A 25,736-nucleotide genomic window follows, 5' to 3' on the forward strand; every position below is an offset into this window, starting at 1 on the left:
TGTCAGGTCTCTGTGGTCTAGTAGGTTTTCTCACCATAGCATTCAGATCAACATTGTTCATAATCGGGTGTGGAACATTAACAATCCTTTTAACCTTCGGATATCTCTTGATCAATCGCCTAATATCCAAACTAGACTTTTGAGGCTTTTCAGGACGAAGATGGTGTTTGGAATGCTGAGACCATTCTGACACTTTTACAGGTTTGATACAAATCCTACACACCTCCACATCGGTTGAACCAGCTCGAGGATACACATATTGTTTCACAGGTTGACCACTCGTGGAAGGTACAGCATGTTGATTGTTTATAGGTGGAGCAATCGATACAACATTTCTGGAGCTCACACCTGCCATATTTTGAGTTTGTCTCAACATGCTAATATGACGATCCGACAGTTTATGATGCTTCCATTGAACCGGTAGCATAGAAACTCCACATAGCAAACATGTCTTCATTTTTGGAGTAGTGCTTTCGCGAACATCCACAGGTGGACGGCATCGTTTTGATTTCTGATGACGGGCCAAGTTCGCAGTAGTAACAAGCTTACCACAAGTTTCGCACTCAATCTTAGACAGGCGTCGGGGTTCTGTGACAACGTCATGTACCAAAGCTGGTTCACCAGCTTGTGTTGCAGCTAGACATTTCTTTGACTTTTGATGTCGTTTAAGATTTGCAACAGACACACTATCACCACATCGGTCACAAGCTACCTTCACACTGTAACGTGAACTCTTCTCTTGAGGAGTAGCTTGAACAACCACCATATCAGCTCTTGTCTCTTGTGCGCTTGCGATGTTAGAGCATTTCTTGGTTTTCTTGTGTCTTCCTAAGTAGGGCTTCGATACACGTACACCGCAGATTGGACACTGCACCTTAGTGTCAACGGGTAGGCTAGAACCGACAATAGGGGAAACATCGCAACCGGATTCCTCGTCGGTGAGCTCAAACGATCTCACGTCGTCATCCGAATCGACAGGCAGAGGTGACACGGTGATAACCATGCTTTCTGGGGTCGCGGTGAAAACCACGCTTTCAGGTGTCGCGGTGAAAACCACGCTTTCTGGGGTCGCAGTGAAAACTGCGTTTTCTGAAGAGGCGTTGGAAAACGAAGTATTGCTGTCCATGGACTGGCACGCTTCCAAATACACATCATCCATTTTCACGGGCGAGTGTTGTCCTATATAGAGTCTGGGCATACACAAAAAAGGGATGAGAAGCAGCAGTGCTTTTTCAATACACGTTCTCTTATAATACTGGAAGAAGCAACCAAGGGCATGAAGAGGACTAGCCTCTTCGCTAACGACAGCCAGGGTGTGGGGAGCTATTCCCATAAGAGCCCATATTGGATCCCGAAGTAGGACGCACATATATATACTACTACCAGCCGAGCTTGAAAATGGGCAAATCTCTGGTCTGTTGGGGGGATGGTCCAGAACCAGCTTTTCGATGAGTGGAAGAGGAAACAGATGAGAATCCCTGGTCTGTCGGGGTTGATCCAGAACCGGCTTTTCCCTACTACTCTGAAGTAATGTGAAAAAACATTCTGGGCTCGTGCCTAGCGTCCTAGGAAAAAAGTAACATTCTAGTTTCAAAACCTTTTAAGTTAATAATATGAAACCAATAACAATATTCTACAAAATTCAAAGTTTGGAAATATATGAAATAGCAATCCTTTATGTATATAACTTTTGAGCGTGCATAGAATATAGTGATCATCTAAATTTCATGGGTAAATTATTTTAAGTTTTTATTAATGTTCTAAGTAATTAGATAAATTAAATGAACACCTATTCAGTGACGAAACGTTAGTTCGTTTTAATTTATACGTGCAGAAATGACTTACGTACAAAATAGTTTAGCACCAACGCTATTAATTTGCGATAAGTACGATAAAATTGATTGTTTACGAAGTAAAGATTCGATCACTCTCTGCATCGTCCAATACAATAATGCTATATTGATGTATATTTGTCTGCAACACAAAACTTGTACCTTTCTATATACCGGCGATGGAACTTCGGATATATATTATACTGTCAGTGAGGTTTTAACAACGGTTAAACATAACATCACTTAACATTATATAGTGTTCTGAGCAGAATCAAAAGTACATTATATTTTATCACCGATGTTCGTGTTCACATTGACTCGAAACTGTGTTTAAAGTACATTAAAGGTGTAAGGCTTGTCAAGTAGTGTAAAAGCAAAGTTAACCGATTTTCTCAACTGCGCCACTCCCAAGTTTACACTCCTACTCTCCCAAGACAAATGGGCTTAATGGATACGCTTAGTTTGAATGTGGATCTGTTATGCATTTTGTATCTAAACATATTTAATAAACAATTGATTGTATAAGAAATTTACAATGTGTGCACTTAATTAATACTTAATTAAATGTCTTAATAAATTAAGTCATTTGCATTTGCTACTGTATTTTTACAGTATTTCTTACTCTAAAATACTGTATTTCTTACTTGGGTGTATTTCTTGGTTCTTGGTGTATTTCTTACTTTTTTCTCATATGGAAGGTAAATTAATTACTTTTTTATGTGGGTGAGGTGGGTTTTAATAAATCTTAATGTTTATCTGAAGACGCTTAGAAACAAATAAGACAAAGATATTTTTATGTTGCTATCCAACAGAAAATCTCAATATACTTGTTGAGCCAAGCTCATTTGTATTGGGTTATTGAAATCGCTCTTTTATCATGCACCTGTTTACATATGAAAACTCAAAATGGTAACTAGAAAATAATGCACTTTTAGGTTTATTAAAACAACTCCTCAAATTTTCCTCATAATCCTCAAATATTTATTTTGGTGTAAAATAAAAATAAAAGATTAGATTTATAAACTAAACCTACATATTGCTTGGCTTACAGATAGTTTTAATAGGAATAACATCATTCTGCGCTCACTCTTAACCATAAACAGATTATTTTTTAGGAAACTTGTCTAATTGCACTTGTCCGATGAAACATGTCGAATCCGCCAATATACTTCGTTTTTATGAAAACTTGTAAATTAATTTAATTTGTTCCAGTTAAACCTACTGGAAACCGAGTAAACTATTTTCAGGTCTACGGTGTCTAGTAAGTTAATAGCAAACATATCCCTCACAATACTAATCGACAAAATGGTAAAACACGTTTACAAACTGTGTGGAGGGGGAAAACTGCCAACAAAACGAAGTGCTCTTCACATTCATTCGTTCTATTCACTCAAGGACTTTGATTGTCTTTAGATTGTTCGATAAACTAACTTTTCCTTGATTACTGAACTTAGTCTTTCAAACACAAACACATATCCATTAAAACCCCCCTTTCATTTAAATTCACTTTATTGTGAGAGTATTAAAATAGATGAACTCTAATGAGGCTGTCTTTGTTTCATCCTATTTAAATTTATAACAATATCATGCTTTACAAAAACTTACAAATACGATTTTTTCTTTACTACCGTAGATAAATATTCTTATGTTCCAATTTAAAAAAAAAAATATTTTTTTTTAAATTATTAATCGTATCTGCTAGAAATAAATATCTTTTACTGTATATTCTAAAAAAAATTTACAAAGTATAAAGTTAAGTATTATGACTGACTAGCAACAGAGCCCGTTGTGGTTAAATCCAAAAGTCTTTAGTAAAATGGTTATGAAATCCATACACCACTTTACTCACCAATATTAATGGTACAAATTAAGCACACCACTTTAGAATTATACACATAACATAAGGAAGACACTTAAACCACAAATGCAAATTGTGAACAATAACATACAAACAAAAGAAAAATCTATTAAATAACAACATAAAAATCAGCTGTTAAATTATTAACACTTGTTCCATTTGATTAGATTTTTCATACTGGCAAACCTATTTATTAATGGCATAGATAAAAAAATAAGAATTATTAAAATTAGTTATTTTAAAATCATTAGGCTTTCCAACGACCCATAGCAAAATTGGCCCAGTGGAAGTCTAGATATAGTTGTACAAAGTTAAAAAAAATATCACAAACTCAGTATTTTCTCAATACAGAACTATAAATTCGGTGGCTGCTTAATTTTTTCCAAATAACGTTTAAATAGTAAAGATGTGATATTCTGAAAAGGAAACAATTTCCCTATAAATAACTACTATGTATTTCTTAACAATAATTAATAAAGGCAGCCAAAAGCTGGCTAAAAAATAGAAACTTGAAAACAGAAACTTGTAAAAACAAGTTTTTAATATATTTTTGTTATTTTTACCTTTTTACCACAAATATTTAGTTAAATCACACTCTTATAATTATTTGCAAACCCATACAAAAAGGTTTTGCAATGACCCATTAATTAGGCTAACATGGGAACGGGTTGTTTGGGGCTAGACATTTTTCAAAAATGTGTATGACCAATGCCTAATTGTTATAACAGCCATGTAGAGCTTCAAAATCAATCAATTTTGTACATAAAAGAATTGTTGTATATTAAAGTTTCGGAGAAAATGACAATAACTCCTCAAATGAAATTCCTATATAATTATTCTACAGAAAAAGAAAACTGTTGTAGTTTGTTTATAAACTATTATGGACGAATTTTTATCAAATTTGGCAAAGGTGTTTATTTTATCCTATAGGCTACCATTATCATTTGAAAAAAATTGTATCTTCCTCGTAGCAGCAAACCTAAGTACTTGTTAAATCTAATGTCATTTAAATGAGGAATATTGAAATTCGCTAAGTTAGTCAATTAGTCTGCAGGTTTGCTGCGGCGTGTTCCCAGGGCCGCACAGGAGTGGAAGTGCAGTGTTAGTGAGAGTGTAAGTTTGATTGTGAGTGTGAGTGTAAGTGAGACAGACGGATGTTTTTGACAAGTGTCGGGACAGCGACAGTCGGGATGACATGTGAACCTAAACATCCCTGTCTCGAGTTGCGCCTTTGTCCAGCTGTCAGTAGTGATAATCGTATAATCTGAAGGGTTGAGGCCAACACAGTGTCCCACTTAGCGAACCTCCTACCCCACATGTGAATCCGGGCTTTTCATCATCGGATAATACGGGACTCTCCGCGACCGCAATCAGGCTTGACTAGTCAGAGTGTTTGGGTTGTAGGTATATATACTGTCCCTGAGAGGACTGGGGTTGTGGATGTGGAGGTCCTCTACGTATGATCAAACCAACTGTCCGGACTCAATGGATTGGATAAATAGTCTACCTATGTAATATAATAATTTGAGTTTAATCAAAACAGAAATTTGAGTTTTCGTTTTTAGAAATTTACTAAAATGTGACACACATTAGATCCAATCATACAACACGCCCCATTCAAACATTGACAAGTCAGACTAGTTCTCATTATTGCTAGGGTCGCTTGAAACTCCTCTGAAATCTGAAATATATTTACGTACAAACATAAGCAATACTGTTTTGCGCTGTACACAAATCAAATGATGTCTGGAATTTTCACAAGAATTTACTTTGTATGCTAAAAGAAAATATACTAAATTGTGTAATAGTCGAGCGTGGCGCATTCGAAGGACAATGAGTCGGCAGTAGACTAGTCTCACAAGTAGACGTCGAAAGTTAAAGATAATTTGCATACAATAATTCACTGTTCTGTTCGTAGCCTTCTCTTTAGCGAGCATTTGCATCTAGTAATCCACTTCGCCGGGGGTGGTTGCAATCTCGTCTTTGATAAGAGATTTCCGAGTCATTTAAAAGTTAAATACGGAGTTTGTCCTCAACTTTGTTATTTTCGGTTATCAAAGGGAGGGAGAACTAAGCCTTATTTCAATCCTGGTGGGGCGTGATTGTCAAGTCATGGGACACACTAAAAAACCGATCAATCTACAAGATGTAAGTCTGATAATCAATTAGCAGGGTAACAGGTTGTCGATCTTGAATGATTCTTTTAATTCCGTGATACGATAGAATTATGAAACCATGGAAGTGTAATTGATGGGAAATAGCGAGTTTTTTTTATTTACAAAAACGTAAAACGTACATAATATTTTTACTTCACTTAAACCTTTACGATTACTACGATATTGCCACCAGAGACAGATTTCAAATAAAAAAAGCAGACTAAACAGTTTATGAAAGAGGTATTTACCTTTTTTCAAAAAACTGTTCAGTCTACTTTTTAGGCTATATTTGTGATATCAACCTTTATTGAGGTAGGTAAATAACTATTCAGTCTATATGGCGGAGTCCTAGTTCTTTGAAAAGTAAAAGGGTATTGCATCATTATTTTTACCTAATCATTAGGTTAAGAGCCCAATTATGATGACAATCTTTGCATGGCTAACCTAGACGCTTATAACAGTATAGTTTTTTGGTCCACATGTCTCATCCTATTAAAAAAACGGGACCACAAAAGTTTGCAGTTGAGGGAGGAGCCTATTTACCATATTGTTTTGAATGAACCAATGAGAACGGTGTGGTGTTGCCAAATCTAATAATACCAGCTGATTTGAAAATATTGCTTTTATATTTTAATTAGTGTTGTCAATGGACGATGTGGCAACGTCGCACTAGCCTTGTCTTGTGATTGGCTGCCACCAACTGCAAACTTACGTGGTCCCGACAATAGTTTCATTCGTATTATAATATTTACTTTTTACTCCCAATCCAATTATGCCTACCATAGCTCACTTTATTATTAATAATTACACTTATAATTCTTGTAGCCCTACGGATTAAGGCAGCCATACACATTATAGTAGAGCCGAGAGGAGGGGTATAACTAATGATGAAACCATAAACAAGCCTGACAACATGATTGTGAGGAGGAGTTCTACCGCTGGTTTGAGGTGTTTTTGCCGGAAAGGTTGACCAGCTGCTCGCCGCATCCCCATATTTCTCTCCAGATATCCCACCGCCTCATCACTAAATCGACGAAGATAATACATTCATTTTCACTTGCTTAGGAAAGTGGCAGTTTATTTCGCCCTTAAACCACCTGACATAGATAACAGTCCTTCTAGTTAGTGACTCATAAATACAAGACGTTTTGTGCTAGTTCGTAAAAAAGTGAGAAACCAAATTAATTTGTAGCCCTTGAATGGTGGGTCACTTTAATCCGTTAAAATACAGTGACATGATATGCGTGGTGCACCCAATTTTAACTTCAAAAGAGACAATACAATGCCTACCAGCTGGTAGCAGAATGCACCTGCTGTGTATCTTGTTAGCAGAAAACATGGGTGTTTGTTTAAGTACACTTAATTGATAATATACCAATTATAAGCAATAAAAAGCATTAATATTAAAAAAACCAACGTCCTACTATGAAAAATCTGGAAACTTGACAAATCTGGTTTTGCGTAGAAAATCTTTAGTGTACATTGCCGACAAAGGGTGCTTTTGCCAAATTTTCCCAAAAGTGTTTTAATAAATTGTGAAAGAAATGTTGAAAGGTCGTTGATATTTGACCTCCACTTTTTTTATTCTATACAGGTTATTTTCAGACCTCGCTGAGTGTATAGTATATATTTAAAGTACCTCAGTGTCTTCTAAATATGTTTTTATCCTGAATTGCACAAATTATTAAAATATATTTTAGGTGTTATTTTGTAATTTAAGAATAATCCATTAACTATAAAATGTTCTCAATGTTTGTTAATTCACTCATTTTGCAAGAAACCACTGATGTCACATAATGCAGCAATCCTGTAATTACCACCCTAGATGCGTAATATACCTTGTGGCCCTTGTCTAGGGGCGGCTGACCCCAGCACATCCCCTGACCCTGACGTATCACTTCACCCCGGCCAGGGATTAATACCACTTACTCCCTCCTTAATCTTCACTTCTGCGTGTTTGTTCACTTCATTCTCTCCCTCCGCTGTCTGCCCTCTCAGCTCGTGGTAAATATTGCCAATTCGTGAAGAATACTCAGATTTTCTGCACTTATTTCATGTTCGACCTAACATATCCCTAATCAAATCTTACAGTATTTTAAAGGCTTGGAATTTTTTTTTACTCAAACGAGAAATACAATTAGCAAAAGAGCATATTTCTTACCTTAAAAGAGAGCACTGCAAATTCTTTTATCCGTTTGTTTTGAAATTCATATAACGGAAATTTGGCTGTGTAAATTACACAAGTGTTCCTATAATTTGTTTTATGTTTAAATTTTATGTTTATTTTGTTTAATGTTCATTAAAATACTATATAATTTGTTTAATAAATGCATAGTTAGATTCTGGAGTCACACTCTGCTTATGGGCTTGTCAATTAATTAAACGATCTAACTAAAGTCGACAAACGATAGTTACAATACCAGGGTTTCAGCCGTTCCCTTACTCCATCGTTATAGAGTTTCAGAAAACACGAATTATGATGAAAAAAAAAAATAGAAATCGAAATATATAATAATGTGTACCAAATAACGAGCGGTGCCTCTATCCACCCCTTGCATGGACAGCTGCTAGTGGCTAGTAGGGCTGCAACTCTTTACACGAGAGTAAACTGTGACTGGACCCTACCCTTCCCTCATCACGACTCATAACAACTGTGTCCAGAACTATCATATTTATCTTTTCTACTATTGTCTTGTAGTAATTAGACCTTACTATATTAACCAAACTAAATTAATCCTTGCAAAATTTACATCCATTCTTACTTGTAATTTCTGAAACACAATTTCTGAAAAATGAAGGAGTCCTATTTAATGTGGCTTTATTATCACTCGAGATGAGGTGATGATTTGATAAAGTTATATATGAAAACTCTGCATGTCCAACTGAATGCGAATCAATGAAAACAATAGACCGAAAAATGTTTGCAGGCAACATTATAGCTAATTTAATACGTTTAAGGCACTGACGTCTATTCACACACACCAATCCAGTCAAAGTGCAGTCTCAATTGCATCCGCAATTCCTCAGGCAAATGTCCTACGGTTGGTTTCAGGTGTAGATATAAAGTCAATGGTTTCAGTCAGTCTTCCATCACTTGATTTACAGTGATGTAACAATAAAGGATTGTTTATCAAAACACAACATTTTATAAATTTTTCATCGTCCATCTTGATGATGATTGTTACAAACAGTACTGTACTTAGATTCTAAGTCTTAGAATAAAACTATTTAAATAACAAAAACACTATTTTTGTATGGCAAACACATACATCACACGACCGTCATATCGAACAATCGCAAAATATCGGTGGGAAGAAATCTGCAAGTGATTGACAGACGCCAGCAGAGCGACTAACTGCTTCGAAACTGTTTGAAAAAGCCATTAAAAGTATATTTTTTACTGTGACGTGACTGATATGACTGAACTGTGTCTTGACACAACTGTTGTGTGTGTAAATCGACCTCCCCTGGTGTTAGTTTCCTTTACGATTGGTAGAAAAACGTTTTCAAGATGTTGACAAGATCTGAAATCTCATTCCGTCCTCAGGCGATGATCTTTTACACAACAAAATGTACAACAAATAATAACATACATTTAAACAAAAATAGGCAGAATAAATCTGATACAGTATTATCGTTTTAACATATCTTAGTGAATCTTACTTTGTGTAAAACAACTTATTAATATTTTGATACCATTTTTGGGTTTAAGCCTCTCAATTATCTACGACACATATCTATTCTCCCGTAGCCTATATTTGAGCGTTTTATAGACGATCGGTTCCAGGGGAGCGCAGTGTAGCCTACTTTACTAGCGACATTCCACGAACAAAGCAGGTTATGAGAAGATATAAATTTGGCAATTAAACGAGTGCGGGTGATGTCGGCCCTCGTTAAAAAGACATTAGGAACATAAGGTAGGGGATTGAACCGGCGAGGTGATGTCAGGTTTATCTGGGAGATCTCAGCCCGTTAAGTCTCTTACACAAGGCTCGGGACCTCCAAATTGTCATTTGGTTTGAAAACATCGTCACATACCATGAATACTTAATTATAAGTAATTTAAAAAATTAAACTTCTGCGCAAAAAAATAGTGTTTTAGGAATATAAACTACATGGTTGCTTCAAATTATCGATTTTCTTTGGTTTGACGATCATACGAGTGAAACGTCCCAACACGTTGGGCTATTGTACGTTTGGTTAGAAAGAGTCACCAAACTCTTTTTGTTATATATACTTCGATGGAAAAAAAACTTAATATCACTATAAAGTAAAGAAAATTTAACCCTCCCAACTAACAAATAAAATTTTAAGTGTGATGTTGAATTTGAAATTAAAATTAAACACTTAAATACAAATACACTCCATTACCTTTTAAATAAACATTGCTCTCTATGAGATTTGTAATATGTCTTTCTAGATATATGTCTTTATAGATAGCTGGGACATAGATAACCAAAAGGTTGCCGTTTAGATCATAAGAAAGGTAGGAACCTATTGATGGTTCGAAACTGGACCCAGATGAGCTTGATAATTGGACTCTAAATTACCAGCTGATTTTAGTCATAAGTGGTCTTCCCGTAAACACCATCTTTCACTCATCTTTGCCTTAAAACACTCTCGTGTATTGGCGTTGTAAAATCCTACCTAATCTAATCTATCAACTCTTAAGTGGCTATTTTTTTTATCTATCAGTTTGGCAGGCAAATTTTGTTAGAAATAAATACTTACACCGTACCAGGTTCAATCGTAATGTTCAAACCGATTTTGTAATAGTAATACTGTACTATTGTATGTAATATATTAAATGTTTTCCTCTAATGAGACGCTGGTAAAGATCAGAAAGAAGGTCGAATCTAAACCAGGAAAAGTTTCTTATATAGATATAGATTTCTCCCTTATCTATGATTATTTATACAATCTGTAATTCGGACTAACTATGAACAATTAGTCTCATAGTTTTCGCCCATGAAACAGTTACTGTACAGTATGATTATTAGAATAATTCATAGTGTTTTTTTAGCAGGCGATGATCCTTTTGTCCGTTGGTTGAATGAGTTTCGCATAACATGAGTGAACTGTCCGGATATTCCTTGCCACGGTCTGGTGGTTGGCAGACACTGGGGTGTATTTACCACAACTCTGCACTCAAAAGAGAATCGCAAGCCAGAAAACTTGTAGGAAACTTATACGAACGTTTATACAACTTCTAAAAGTGTTTAAGTTTTATATCATGTTAGTAAATCAAATGTTAAATCACCGATATCTTCAAATATTGTTACCTTTAAACATAATTTAAAATGTATACATCGTAAGTCAATTATTGATACTGTTTTATCTATAAATTCACTAATATATTTAGTTTAGCGCTTATACACAAACAGATGTGTAAATACATTAACTAATTATTATATCTGTAATTTTTTTTAAATATTAATTTATTAGTTCAATAATACTGAACATAAATACTTTGTTTTTGTTTTTTTTTGTAAAAGGTATAGATAAAACGATATAATTAAAATGCGTTTAACAAAAAATATTGAGTACTTTGAACCGTATGAAAGTTCTGTTTATCAATAAAATGTTTTTTGCATTAATATTTGTATGAATAAAAATGAAACCGTTTTATTCAATGTACTAGCAACAGTGCCCGTTGTGGTTAAATACAACGGTCTCTAGTAAAATTATGGTTATGAAATCCATACACCACTTTACTCACTAATATTAATCGTACAGTTTAAGCACATAAAATCAGAATCACACAATTAACATAAGGAACACACTTTAAAAACAAATGCAAATTGTTAAAATGCAACATTTAATAAAAGAAAAATTAATTAGAAACAATATAACAATAAGCTGTTGAATTATTAACACATTTTTCGTATGATTAGATTATGCATACTGGTAAACTAATTATTGCCATCTATAAAAATAAATGGAGTTTTTTCCGAGTCGTGTTAGCTCTTCTACCCGACTGATTTTCATAATTTTGGCCTTAAAAAGGTATGGCAAATTTGCCATCAAGCATCGGCATTCATTTTGACGTATATTTTGAGTTATGCACAAACTGCCTCCCTGTGCATTTCTTATGGGAGTTAAATTTGTTTTTTTTTTTCGAGTTCAATGTTTCGCAGGCGGGCGATGGTTTACAGGGCTCTTCTACCCTCCCGATTTTCATATTTTTTTCTTAAAGCTATGCAAGCACATATTTGTCATCAAGTATCATCATTAATTTATCTAATGTATTACTCGACGAAAGAATTTTTTTCACTTCAATTAACGATGTATTCCAGCAGTTCTAATTAGGCCTACATTATACATTTTGGTCTAAAAACCTTAAGTGAAATACCAGGGTTTTAGTACCTATCTGCAATTAATGATACGTAACTCTATTTTTATTTAAGTTATTTTATATGTCTTTGTCTTAAAATACTTCAAAGGCTTTCACTTGAGATATTGATAGTTTGTATCAGTTAAGTTCAAGATACTGTATCGCTCAATCAGAAAATATAAATTTGATTATATATTGAATATGGAATTTAGTTTTATAGATATATTTACTTAATTCTAATTACTTAATTCTATTTGTTTTGACCTAAGAACCTTCATTGAAATACCAGCTTCCATTTCATTAAAGCACACAGCTAAATCACGACCAACGAAAATTGTTTAAAAAAAATAGAGTTATTTATCATAGATTTATAGCCAAACGATCTTGCTTACAACCTCAACAGTACTTTCATAATTATTTGCAAATCTTCACAAATTAGGCTATCCAATGACCTATTAATTAATAAAATTGGTTCAGTAGAACTGTAGATTTAATTGTACAAAGCTTAACAACAACATCTTTAATTCAGTATTTTCTCACTACTATAAATTTGGAGGTTGCTTAACGTTTTTGCAAATAACTCTGAAATGGGGAGGAAATCGACCAAAGTGGAAGGTGATATTCTGAAGGAGAATAAAATTTCCTACAAATTACTATCATGTACTTCTTGAAAATATTCAATAAAGGCAGCCTGAAGTTGGCTACAAATATAAAATTGGAAATATAAACTAGGAAAAAAGTAGTTTTAAATGTATTATTTTTTATTTTTATTTTTTTCACCTCAAATATCTAATAAAATCTAACTTTCAGATTTATTTGCAAATCTACACAAATTAGGCTTTCCAACGACCCATTAAGTAACAAAATCGGTCCGGTAGAGGTCTAGATTTAGTTGTACAAAGTTTAACAAAAATATATCTAATTCAGTATTTTCTCACCACTATAAATTTGGAGATCACTTAGTTTATTGCCAATATCTTTTAAATGGAGGGAAAATCGACCAAACTTAATGTAATATTCTGAAAGAGAATAAAATTTACTACAAATAACTACTATGCATTTCTTTAAAATACTTAATAAAGGCAGCCGAAATCTGGCTACAAATAGAATCTTGAAAACAGAAACTTTAAAAAAGCAGTTTTTAATGTCTTTTTTTTATTTTTACTTTTTCACCACAAATACTTAATAAAATCACAATTTTATAATTATTTGCAAATCTACACGAGTTAGGCTTTCTAATGACCCATTAATTAACAAAATCGGTCCAGTAGAAGTCTAGATTTAGTTGTACAAAGTTTAACAAAAATATCCCAAACTCAATATTTTCTCATTACTATAAATTCGGAGGTTGCTTAGATTTTTTGCAAATAACTTTTAAATGGTGAGGAAATCGACCAAAGTGGAAGGTAATATTCTGAAAGAGAATAAAATTTCCTACAAATTGATACCATGCACTTCTTGGAAATATTAAAAAATGACAGCTAAAATCGCACGCAAATAAAAAGTGTGAAAAACACCGTTTTCAATGTATTTCTTATGGAAAACATGTTTTTTTTTTACTTTTCACCATAAATCATAACAAAAACCAACTTTCATAATTATTTGAAAATCTACAGGACTTAACCTTTCCAACGACCCATTAATTAATAAAATCGGTCCAGTAGAACTCTAGATTTAGTTGTACAAAAATTTTTAAAACTGAATTATATATAGAATAGATTAGTTAGGATTGCTTAGAAAAATAAATATTTTTTTAAATAAATTCCATTTAAGATTTACAAGAGTGCAGGCAACGCCATGCTCATAATTTGGATGTTTACACCTGCACAAGAACTAACGGAGTTTCTTAGGAAAGTTGGTATTCAATTCACCAGCTTTGCGAGTACTTTTGAACATTTAACATGTTAAGCCCTGGACTAAGTTTCTTCTCAAAATGATTTGGAAGTTGAAAAGTTTTAGGACTCGGCTTTGCAAACACGAAATTGTTTATATGCACACTTTCCAACCCTTTTGCAAAACCGTACAACCCTAAAACTCAAAGCTGCTCAATAGAGTTTTCAGCATAAAATATTTTTTGACATTTCTTACCAAATTTTTTTCTAACGACCTTTAAATTTTCTCTACTAGGTTTATGGATAAGCATAAAAGATGCATTGTTTTATTAGGGTGATACTTCGCAGAGTGAGTTATTACGCTATATCCTAAAATGGATCATCAAGGTATCGGCTCTAGCTACCGTATAATTAGTAATTAAATTACGGAGTAAAAATCCCAACTTGTGTTTAAAAACTGTGTTTAAATAATAATCTAGTTTTTTTTATGTATAATCAAAACAAAAAATACAAATGTAGACAAATTTGTGACGGCAATATATTTTAAAAATAATTGTCGTTTTACAGTTATATGGTAAAATGAATTAACCAACACCAGTAACCTCTAAATAGTTCCACTTAGGTTTCTATTATATTTTCAAATGGTTAAGGTTGCAAGTCAAATATTGACACAGAGAGTTAGCTTGGCATTAGCTAGCCTTCTATAATGTATTAACTAACGAGTGCTACAGCCCATCTTCATATTATTTTTTTTAAAACTTTACATTTGGCAAAACTTTATTGCATTTATTTTAGTATTTAGGAATTCTATTTAGTGGAACACTTTTCAAACAATGATTCTTTTATCTTTATTTCATTCAACAAAGAAAAATTCGTTCTGCATCCGATTTACTCAACACTAAACTATGAATTTATTGTTACTTCGCATTGTAATAATTTATATACCTTAAATAATAAAGCTATTCTATGCAATAAATTACTTCGGATTTACCTTAAAAGTTATATTAGGTATTATTAAAATTCGTTTAGGATTTTTATTTTGAGCATTACCAAATATTTTAAAAGTTTGTTATCTTAATTATTTTAACTTTTATAGTAGTTTACCCAACGAGTGCGTAAATATAGTGTTAACGACACGAGTAGAAAATTTAAAATATTTTTTCTTAAAAACTTTTACGAGTGTTGTTAACACTATTTACTCGAGTTGCGTACACTACTTTACCTACGACAGTGTTTTTAATTACTAAAAATTACTACTCACAAATTCTAAGAGAGGTTATGTTTTCGTGTATAGCCTCTCATTGCCACTGACAGTGATGCGACGAAACATTGTACCAAACACTAATTGCACCATTTAACAATTAATTATTAAATTGGCCTGAACAGCTAATTAGTTGAAGTTCAAAACGTTACAGTTTTACCTCTTCTCTCTCAATCCTTGAACCTCATTGGTCCGTTACCCGTGTTGTTATAATAAAACTATGCTGTTATGAATGTTAACAATGCTGTTATGTGAAACTTTTCAATTCTAAGAATTGAACTAAAACGATTACTTTAAAAAACGGTCGTAGGTAAAGGCATTTAAGTTACCTTTTCATTTTTAATTCAATACCATTCATTGACTCCACAAATGTCATACTGCACAGAACAAATTTCTAATCCAAGTGGTTCACCCCATTACTGCTGCAGGCCTCCAACCCCCAGAGGCCAGGGGTGGCCGTGGTGGCCTAGCAGCTGGCCACCTACCACCTACCTACACCGCGGAGATGAGCTCCAATTTAGACGTTAGCTCGCGGCCGCTCAACAATTAGGTGAGCTCACACCTGTCCGCTTCGCCTCAGCTGCCATTTAATGATACCCACACATGACGCTGTCTTATGAAGACATTAGCTTGGCTCCGTTTGGCAACCAGAGCGGAAGTTTGATGTACCTGACTGGTCGAACTGATGACTGAGTCTTCGCCTCGCCATGTGGGGATCGCAGGGCTACGCCTCCCCGTAGATGTTTGATAGGTTCGCCGTGATGAAGATAACGCGGCAGATGCTTCATTGGTGAAAGGTTCCTGTTTTTACCTGACAACCCCAAATTTGAAAGGCTATTATTTTAGATAGACGTGTCTTCATTAGTTACTACACGTCGTTTCCCAATGTTCAAAAGGTTTTAGAATATCCAACAGCTAGCAATATTTGAATGAATAATATGTATTTATCCAGATACATCATTATTGCTTAAGAGTTTTCAAAACGAGCACTGGATTGTTTTAATTTATGTAGGTCAACTGTAGGAAATATTGTTAATTACTATAAAATAGTAGAGCACTTAATTTGGATTCATATTTTTTAATGTATTTCACTATTACTTTTATGTATGACCTCTTTGCATTTTTTCGCCTTTTAAATTTGTTACTAAAAGAGACTTAGAAAACTTTTTCTACGGCTAAAAAATGATTCAATAAAGTTGCAAGCGAGGGCTAACAAGCAATTCTATTCAACGACGTAATGACAATTTGTTGCAAAATAAAATCACGGAATATGAAGGGACTACGAAGTGAATTTCAATATAAAGAGGAACGGATTTAACAAAGTTAACGTAACAATAAAACTGGATCTCTCCGGAATCAAATATGTTGGGATGAAAGGAGTTTTGTACTTTGTTAGCTGCAGAATAACGGACCCAGAATGTATTATAATAAGATCAGTGTGCAGAGATAATTTAATGATGTCTGCTCCAGGCTTGATGTCACGTTATTGTATACAATTTAAAGTTGTCTTGTTTACATCGCGTTAGAGAAGGATTGTTAACAACATCCTCTCATCGTCGTCACAGTCTTGTGATCCTGGTTTTCCTTTGTACAGGATAGCTTCTATTCAGGGTGAGTGCTTAAGTTTCTGTTCATTGTATTAAGACGTGATTGACAACGTATAGGAGTATTTAGTATAGTAGTGAAAAGGAAATGCCAGATCATAGGCAGATGCTTAGTACCACTTTTTGTACGATAAGCAATCATAGGTAATAGCTATAAATGTGTAAATTATTGAAACGTTTCCTATTTAAAACTCCCATTTTATTTTTCAGTATTGTCAAAACATGTCTACACCTTTAGCATGGTAACAAACACACTGGTTGGTACATAATTTCTTCCGCTATCCATTCTATGTTTACACCATTTAGTTAGCACACATAGTTGGGGCAACTAAATAAACATTCTACACTCACATAATTGTAACGGAAAAATAACGTATATTTAAAATCTAAATTCAATCCTTAGAAAATTAAATTATGGGTTTATCCTTGTATTAGAGTTCCTACATGAAAGCTCAAACAAAGATTGTTTAGAGACCTTTCCAATGAGATACAAACAATGACTACCAAACTAAAATATATTTCCGAAAAAAATTATATGTAACGCTAAGTTTTATTATTGTTACGCTAACTACATAAACATTATCCTCAATCTCACAATTTTCGGGCAATCTGCTGCTCTTATTAAAAACATTAAAAACGTTGTTGGCGCCTGAATATGTTCTGATTGAGTGAGTACACAAGGCTATCTTGATATTCGTTAAGTTGTTTTCTACACGCAACTTTCGTTTTACATACTTATTCCACGTACATTCTTGATAATGGGAGTGTTATTACGGTAATTAAACTATATCTGGAGTCTGGAATGAAATATAATTGTCCTCAGAGATTAGGTAATTAAAATAACGAGGTTCAATGGCTGTAGAAAGTGTGGTAAATTAGAAAGTAATTATTTTTGTAAGATGAGTGAGAGATAGCCACTAATATCCTCATTATTGTCCAGATCACATGATTGGTTGGCGGCGCTACAGGCGGCGTCTAGGTGAACTAACTATAACTAACCTTGTGCCTTAGTGATGGAGGGAGGCACATGCATTACTAAGACACAGATTGCTATCAAGGCGTCACGCTCACCTGACCTTGAAATTAGCCCGATACCCTCCGAGTTAACCCTTCTCTATACTTTATTGCTCCCTCGCCCCAGCCGGGCCCGGGATCGATTCCGATTACCATACCAGAGAATGGGCTTGTTACACGGAGAAACATCTGGTGCCTCCAATAATGGATGTTATTTGGACGAATGATCGGACCATGACGGGCGAGAGTTATTGGATACAGAGATTATAAAATTAAGATATTGAGTTTCATTAAAAGGGGTAGATTTGGAGCCTTATGTTGTCCAGCGGGATGCAGCTCAACGCATTGATAAGTAGCCTAATGGCAATAATCGGCTTCTTGATATTCGTTTTCGAATGCCAGAAAAACTGTAAATTTTTTTATGGAAGGCAATAAAAAATCGAATAATTAATGCGTATTAATAAACAGTATACATAGACTAGCAGATTGATTATAGCCAAGATTCTAGTAATTTTGTGCGGCGCCGACCAACAAGGGTCCGTATTTTCAGGCAAAGATGACTGAAAGATGAGATGAAAGCTGATCTAGAACAGATAAAGTATGTCAAGAACAGATAAGAGCGTAAAGCAAATACTAGGCCTATACTGTATTCGAACATCTCAGTAACTCAATGTTAAAGAACTCTAATGTTTTGTTATTTTAAGCTCGTCCTGATGTCTGTAGGCTATTCTGTTGTTATTAATTAGAATTTTTTTATTTCAGGACAACATTTTGTAAACCCAACCTTGTAACTGAGGTTAAGATCTTGTAAATGTAACAATCTCCCGCAATATTTCGGATTCCAAAACGTAGAAATATTTAATAGAGATAAAGTGGGAAATGCAAATAAAGCAGCACGACAATGTCTCGGGGCGGAGCCAGTGACACATTGATGTCTCTATAAAACAGCAACCGCCAAGACGGTGGAACTGCGGTTTATAGCCTAGCTCACTAGCTGCGATTATGAACTCGTCCGGGGTTTATAGCACCACTTGCCGCTAATAAATAATAAGGCGGATGCACTCCGTAGTCTATGTTTATCAACATCGAACCAACGCATTCTTGCATTTTATATGCTCTAGCAGTTTCTAGCGCATTTATTACTTTTTAGTAGTCAATCACAAAGTTTTTTTAAGGCTTAAGTACAGATTTACAACCAAAATGTGACCTTGAGATAAGTATATATCCGACTGACCGACCTCATTGTACGCAACGTAAACTGCATGTAAGGATAGTAATTATCGTAATCTATTCTAAGACCCGTTGGTGTTCCTTAAGGCTCTGGCCTAGGACCTATTCTTTTTCTTTAATACCTGAAAAACCAGTTACATTTAAGTTCTCTGCATACGTACGCTGATAATTCACAACTTCTGGTATCTTTTAAACATAGCTGATGCTGTGTGGTTTGGAGATGCGAGATGGTCGGATGATCATGGTTGTTTACTAAATTCTAGTAAATGTCCCATCTTGATGGAGCCAACTAGGAGTTACGAGTGTTGAACAAAGCATCCTTGTCGATGGAAAGCCACTGACGTCAAGTAACACTCTTAAAGTTATTGGGGTCACTCTTGATTTCCCACCTCGTTTTTTTCTAGCCACGTAAATTTCATATGCAAACCCGTAATTGTCAGATTTTGCTATCCTCAGATTTGGTACGATTTCACCCGTGTATTCCAAACTGGAAATTGTACGTTCAACTATCATTTCTGCCTTTTAGGTACAGTACTTAGGACCACAAACTTATTATAATACATTGCCATTTAAATTAAGGAACTATTGTTATGCTAGGTTTAAGACAAGTGGAAATGAATTCGCTATTTGATATTTATTTGATTGCATGCGCACTTCATGTTGGGATTGTTAACAAGAGTTGTTCAAGTAGAACAGAGTTGTAATTTGATGAAGGCTTACTTCGAGTCGTTATTTATTTATAACCATTGCAACGGTGTACTCAGAAGTTGGCCGTTTGTTATTTGGCTCCGTTCGTTATTTGGCTTAATATAGTAAACCATTTCTGCAACATATTTATTACAAATACTCAGTTTTTAGAGCTTTCAAAATTATTGACACGCCTCTCGAACAGCATATAACCTTTTTAAAAATAACATATTAAAATAAATTTACTATATTGAGTGTACTCAGGCCGTATTACATCGCCAGGAAAGATTCACAGTTCACAGTTTTACAGAGTAAAATGCTTGATCCACTGCCTACTTGCTGATTGAGTCTCTCGTAAGTGTTTATCTCATTTATCAAATTCAAAGCAGAGTTGGTGTGTTAATAAAAAGCCTCTATGAATTTGTTATTGCGGGTAAGTTGGCAAGAAGGGCATCAATCACTCTCCCTCTCTCTCCGAACATCCAGCAGCCACTCTGGCGACCACTCGGGGAGAAAATTCATGACTAATGATGATTGATAAACTTGCAGCCAAATTGGCTTTCCTTGTACCTTTTTCATGCTTGATGTGTCCTCTACTCCAGCATTTCGGTTTTCATGTTTGCCAGGGAGTTATGGTACATATTTAGGTTCAGTTATTACCGTATGAAATGTACAAGGACTCAATATTTGGACAGATTATGATCTACTTTGTCAATTCAAATCCCTAATTGTTTTTTGAACATCCAAAGAATTATTCTCTAATATTGTTATACCAGTATAGTATACGTATTATAGATATCTGCAGGAAACCGAAAGGATAGAGATCCAAATCTAAATATATATTTGTCTTAACTTGTCCTGTGTTGTTTTGCTTTTAACTTATGTATTTTCAAACTGGTGATGGTACAGAAAACCCGAAATAATGCATGTTGGGCTTAGAGCTTTCTAAATATTTTAGCTGATATAAACCTAAACATTTGTACAATGAGTTTTTGAGAACATCTAACATAACAGCAACGTAACAAGGCCGTGAATCTTGCAGTAGGTAGGTAGTAAGACAACTTTGGGACGGACTAAACTTTGTATTAATATAATCCCAGTATTACATAAACTAGCTGATAGAGTGTTAACTTGATTTTATTTTAATTATACTGTTTTTCAATGATAATTTTTTTTTTCAATCCAAAAAATAGTACTTTGTAACTTTTCAAAAAAAAATATCTGATCTATATTTTTTGTTTTACTTTACTTTGTCAATTAATTAAGGATCACAACAAATTAATTATGCTAAATACGTTCCAGGTTATTTGAGGTTTGAACAACCGATTTTGCTGTTGCTTATATCTCATTCGATCGTAGTTAGTTTAAAATGTTGAGCCTTTTGTTCTGGTTGCCCATAATATGTACGACTTTGGTTGAATTTAGATTAATCTATGATAGTATTAATTTAATGCTGAGTCACCAACCATAATATTATTGTATGTATAATATTATTACCCTTTTTTATTGTGACAGACAAAATTTTAAAATAAACTCAAAAAGGCATATTTTGTTGAAAAGCTAATGTTATAAATGTTAAACTTACTTCATATAATTTATTTTTAATTTAAAATACTTAAAATAAAATTATCAATAAACGGAAAATTAACTAAAATATTCAATCGTATAGTAATACGACTTAAGAATAAAATATTATGTGATAAACTTTAGTGCATCGCAATTGCTAAAATTTTCCCCTTACACTTCGTGAAATATAAATAACGTTTGCGAGTATCTCCTGGATGATTTTTAAAACATGGCATTTATAAAGTTTTGAACTAGCTTACTAGAAGTAAAATATAAATTATTCTATTTAAAAAATGTTTCTTCATCAAAGACATACTGTAATAATATTTTTTCACCCTTATCTAGGAAAATAAGTATTTTTTACCTCTGGATCTTAGATTTTCTATGCCTTGCATGTTTTTACGGTTTACATAGCTGTCTGTTGTCTGTTCACAGCTAGTTTGTCACCAGCCTGACAACAATGCTGTACAATGCTGTGACGGGAGCTATACACCTCTAGAGAGAAGAGTTTCATCATTATTTTCATTACCGTACAATCCATCTCAATTTAGTGGGCCAGCCTGCAGTCTGTACACAAACCCTAATACACTAAACCATTCTGCATAAAATTTACAATACTCGTCAATAGAATAACAAATTTACAAATAGATTTAAAGCGGATTTAAAAAATCCCTGTTTATCTTTGGGAGATGTAATTTATTTAAACATGTACACACCTATATTTTATGTGTTGAATATTTTTGGATTAGGAGTTAGTTGTTCAATTATCAGTTTGGTGGAACTTAAGGAAATTTAAAAAAATAATTCTTAGAGATAGGTTGTAGCTAATCAATTTTAGCGCCTCGCTTAGCAGTCTTTGGTTACTATAATTTCCAATTACTCGTTGTCAATCACTGCTTACACTGGTTACTCGTTACTTGCTACTTATTAATCTTTAGTTGCTAGTAACTGGTTTTAGTTACTTGTTGTTTACTAACTACTTGTTGTCGGTTGCTAATCACTAGCTACTTACTTGTTATTAGTTACTAGCTACCCTGATTTTGGTTATTGAATGCTTGTCACTAGCTGCTAGTAACTGGTTGCTAGTAACTGGTTACCATTAGTTTGATACTATTAATTGTCACTGGTTGCTGGTCACTGGTTGCTGGATACTGGTCCGTCAGTAGCTCTGTATCACAACACGACTCAGCACTTGGCCGAGATCCGGTCCATTGTATAAAGTTGATCACAAACTTGGCCCCTTGTCAACTAAGCCGATCATCTCTTTATGTTTCCATTGTCAACAGTCGCAACTTAATGCTGACGATCTTAGTGCCAAGAAAATTATTAGGTTTAACAACAGTCAGGAGGAGTTTATCTTAATTATAAGAACTGAACTGTTGATAATTTTGTTATGTTTATTTAGTGAGAACAGTGAGAATTAATCACGTTACATGTCTGATTCGTTATATGATTAAGGGCCTAGGGAAAGCTGTCCATTCTGACTAAAGCTTTGTATGTGTTACATGTACTATTTAATGTTTAACAGATACCTTGTAAGGAACGGTTTATTATGTAAGATCTTCAGATTCACAAATTTTTCTGTAGAGTTTCACAAATGCGGATATTTTAAAATGAACAGTTCGTGTTGTTATAATGATTCGTACTGATTCGTACAGCTACTCTTGGATTCGCTTGTTATATAAGAGACACGCTTGTTATTGTCAGTTAAGAGAAGAGTACTGTGTATACCTAACTCTGTCTAATTCATTCTTTTTTCCTGATCGTGTAACCATCCGGAGTGTTGCACTTAGCAGATTTGACATAATAGATGTCATAAAGTGTGTTGATGTTGTGAGCTCCAGCCATGCCTCATGTCTGTGCTAATGCGTGCCTCGCCCACGCAACAGCGGCGGCATCGCTAATAGAGACAGCTCTCCTTAGCCCATAGCAGCTCTCCTAGCCCACAGCAGCTCTCCTTAGTCCATAGCAGCTCTCCTTAGCCCACAGCAGCTCTCCTTAGCCCACAGCAGCTCTCCTTAGCCCATAGCAGCTCTCCTTAGCCAATAGCAGCTCTTCTAAGCCCACAGCAGCTCTCCTTAGTCCATAGTAGCTCTCCTTAGTCCATAACAGCTCTCCTAGCCCACAGCAGCTCTCCTTAGTCCATAGTAGCTCTCCTTAGTCCATAGTAGCTCTCCTTAACCCATATCAGCTCTTCTAAGCCCACAGTAGCTCTCCTTAGCCCATAGCAGCTCTCCTTAGCCAATAGCAGCTCTCCTTAGCCCATAGCAGCTCTCCTTAGCCCACAGCAACTCTCCTTAGGCCATAGCAGCTCTCCTTAGCCCATAGCAGCTCTCCTTAGCCCATAGCAGCTCTCCTTAGCCCTTAGCAGCTCTCCTTAGCCCACAGCAGCTCTCCTTAGCCCACAGCAGCTCTCCTTAGCCCACAGCAGCTCTCCTTAGGCCATAGCAGCTCTCCTTAGCCTATAGCAGCTCTCCTTAGCCCATAGCAACTCTCCTTAGCCCATAGCAGCTCTCCTTAGCCCATAGCAGCTCTCCTTAGTCCATAGCAGCTCTCCTTAGCCCATAGAAGCTCTCCTAAGCCCATAGCAGCTATCCTTAGCCCATAGAAGCTCTCCTTAGCCCATAGCAGTTCTTCTTCTCTACATGTAAATGCGTGAAATGTCATCGAATATAAACATGTACTTAATTACATAAAATAAAATAAACGACGTAACTTGATGCTTTAGGTCTTGATAGTAAACGAATGAAACCGTTTTGTTTCAAGGGTTTCACACGTGTTAACTCTATTACCTGTACATTTCTGGAAGAGTGTGGTACTCATTACTTATAAAATCAATGGGTACGGGTTTCAAAGAACTTTTGTTTCCATAGCATCTAGTTATCTCGTGGTGAACTTTGAGTATAGGCTTCCTAGTAATTCAATGATAGACGGATATTTAATAATTTTGTGTAAATTGTGTTGTGTTCATGTGTACATGCTAACTTTGTTTAAAAAGAAAAATCACAATTATATGATTTCGATTAAAATATACATAATTTAAAAAAACTGTTTCACTCTACGATACTAGTTCGTTTAAGTTAACACCTATAATCAATATAGAGTGAGTCTATTTTATATCAATTCACAGCGTATTTTACGAAATTATAATATAAATATATACCTATCCTATGTATGTCAAGCTACTAAACCATGCAGTTCAAGGTAGTCTGAACAATTGTTAATCGTGAATAAGTCATATTTTGTCAGCCATTTCGTGATTGAAACCAAAATAATTCAAAGTGACGTGAGCAATTTGTGGTTAAATTACACTGTTACGAACAAACATTCCGTGTCAACATCAAACGTGACAGCGGCCGTTGATAATTCCATCCACGCACGCGAGCAAACAACCGACTTGCACATTCATATTTACTGCTCAATACTGCCACATTTACTTTATAAATCAAAACATTACCGACCACAGAGTTTCCATAAAATATTACTCGCGAGGTTAAATTTATAATAAAAAGAAACCCAAAAGTACCTACAAGCAATATAATTCATACTGTTGAACACCCGACGTAACAAACATTGATGTGTAGTGCATAATTAATAAACACCAACATGTACCTGTACTTTCAACACCTACAGTTATCAAATCAACGGTCTATTTCAGCATAAAAGTTGCATAATATTCCATTAGCAACAGTGGGAACTGCACATCTGACGCTTTCTGTCAGATAAGGCAAAATCAAATTTTTTTAATGTTTTGTACCTACTTGACCCAAGGATGAAGAAAAATTACACATAGTCACGTCTTCGCTTCTTGGAGGCCATACTACACAGAACCATATTCCATATTCTATCGACCGTATTCTAATCTTCGTTTATACGCGTATATTCGATACAGTGAGGAAAAGACACTGAAGGTTAATACTATGAAATAGGATTTTTTTAAATGCTCATAGTATAAATTTCTATTGCATGTTTATTGCACCAAAATAAGAGGATTTTGGTCAGTCACTGAACATTGACAACATTAGTCTTACGCATTTAGAATCCTCTCAATAGAAAAAAAAACTGTCGTAATAAACGAAATCTTAAAATTATTTCAAAGGATAGGAGATCAGCAATTTTCCATCACCATATAGCTATTTTAGAACCATTTGGGCTCGAAATATAGGCGTGCAAAGTTTTTGAATGATTGTTTTTTTTAGTAGTAGACACCATTATTTCTTTACATAGAATCTGGGTTGTTTGTACAATTCTTTACCATTGTTAACAGTTGGAGATGATCTGTATCTGGTGCACGTTTCAGAGCAGGTCTTACGGGAGAAGAGCAATCTACAACCTTAGCTTAACTTAGCTCAAATGCTTATA

The sequence above is a fragment of the Macrosteles quadrilineatus genome, unplaced genomic scaffold, assembly GCF_028750875.1.
Source record: "Macrosteles quadrilineatus isolate MER2022 unplaced genomic scaffold, UCM_ALF_1.0 Scaffold_2__2_contigs__length_208266976, whole genome shotgun sequence".
In the NCBI taxonomy this organism is placed as follows: Eukaryota; Metazoa; Arthropoda; class Insecta; order Hemiptera; family Cicadellidae; genus Macrosteles; species Macrosteles quadrilineatus.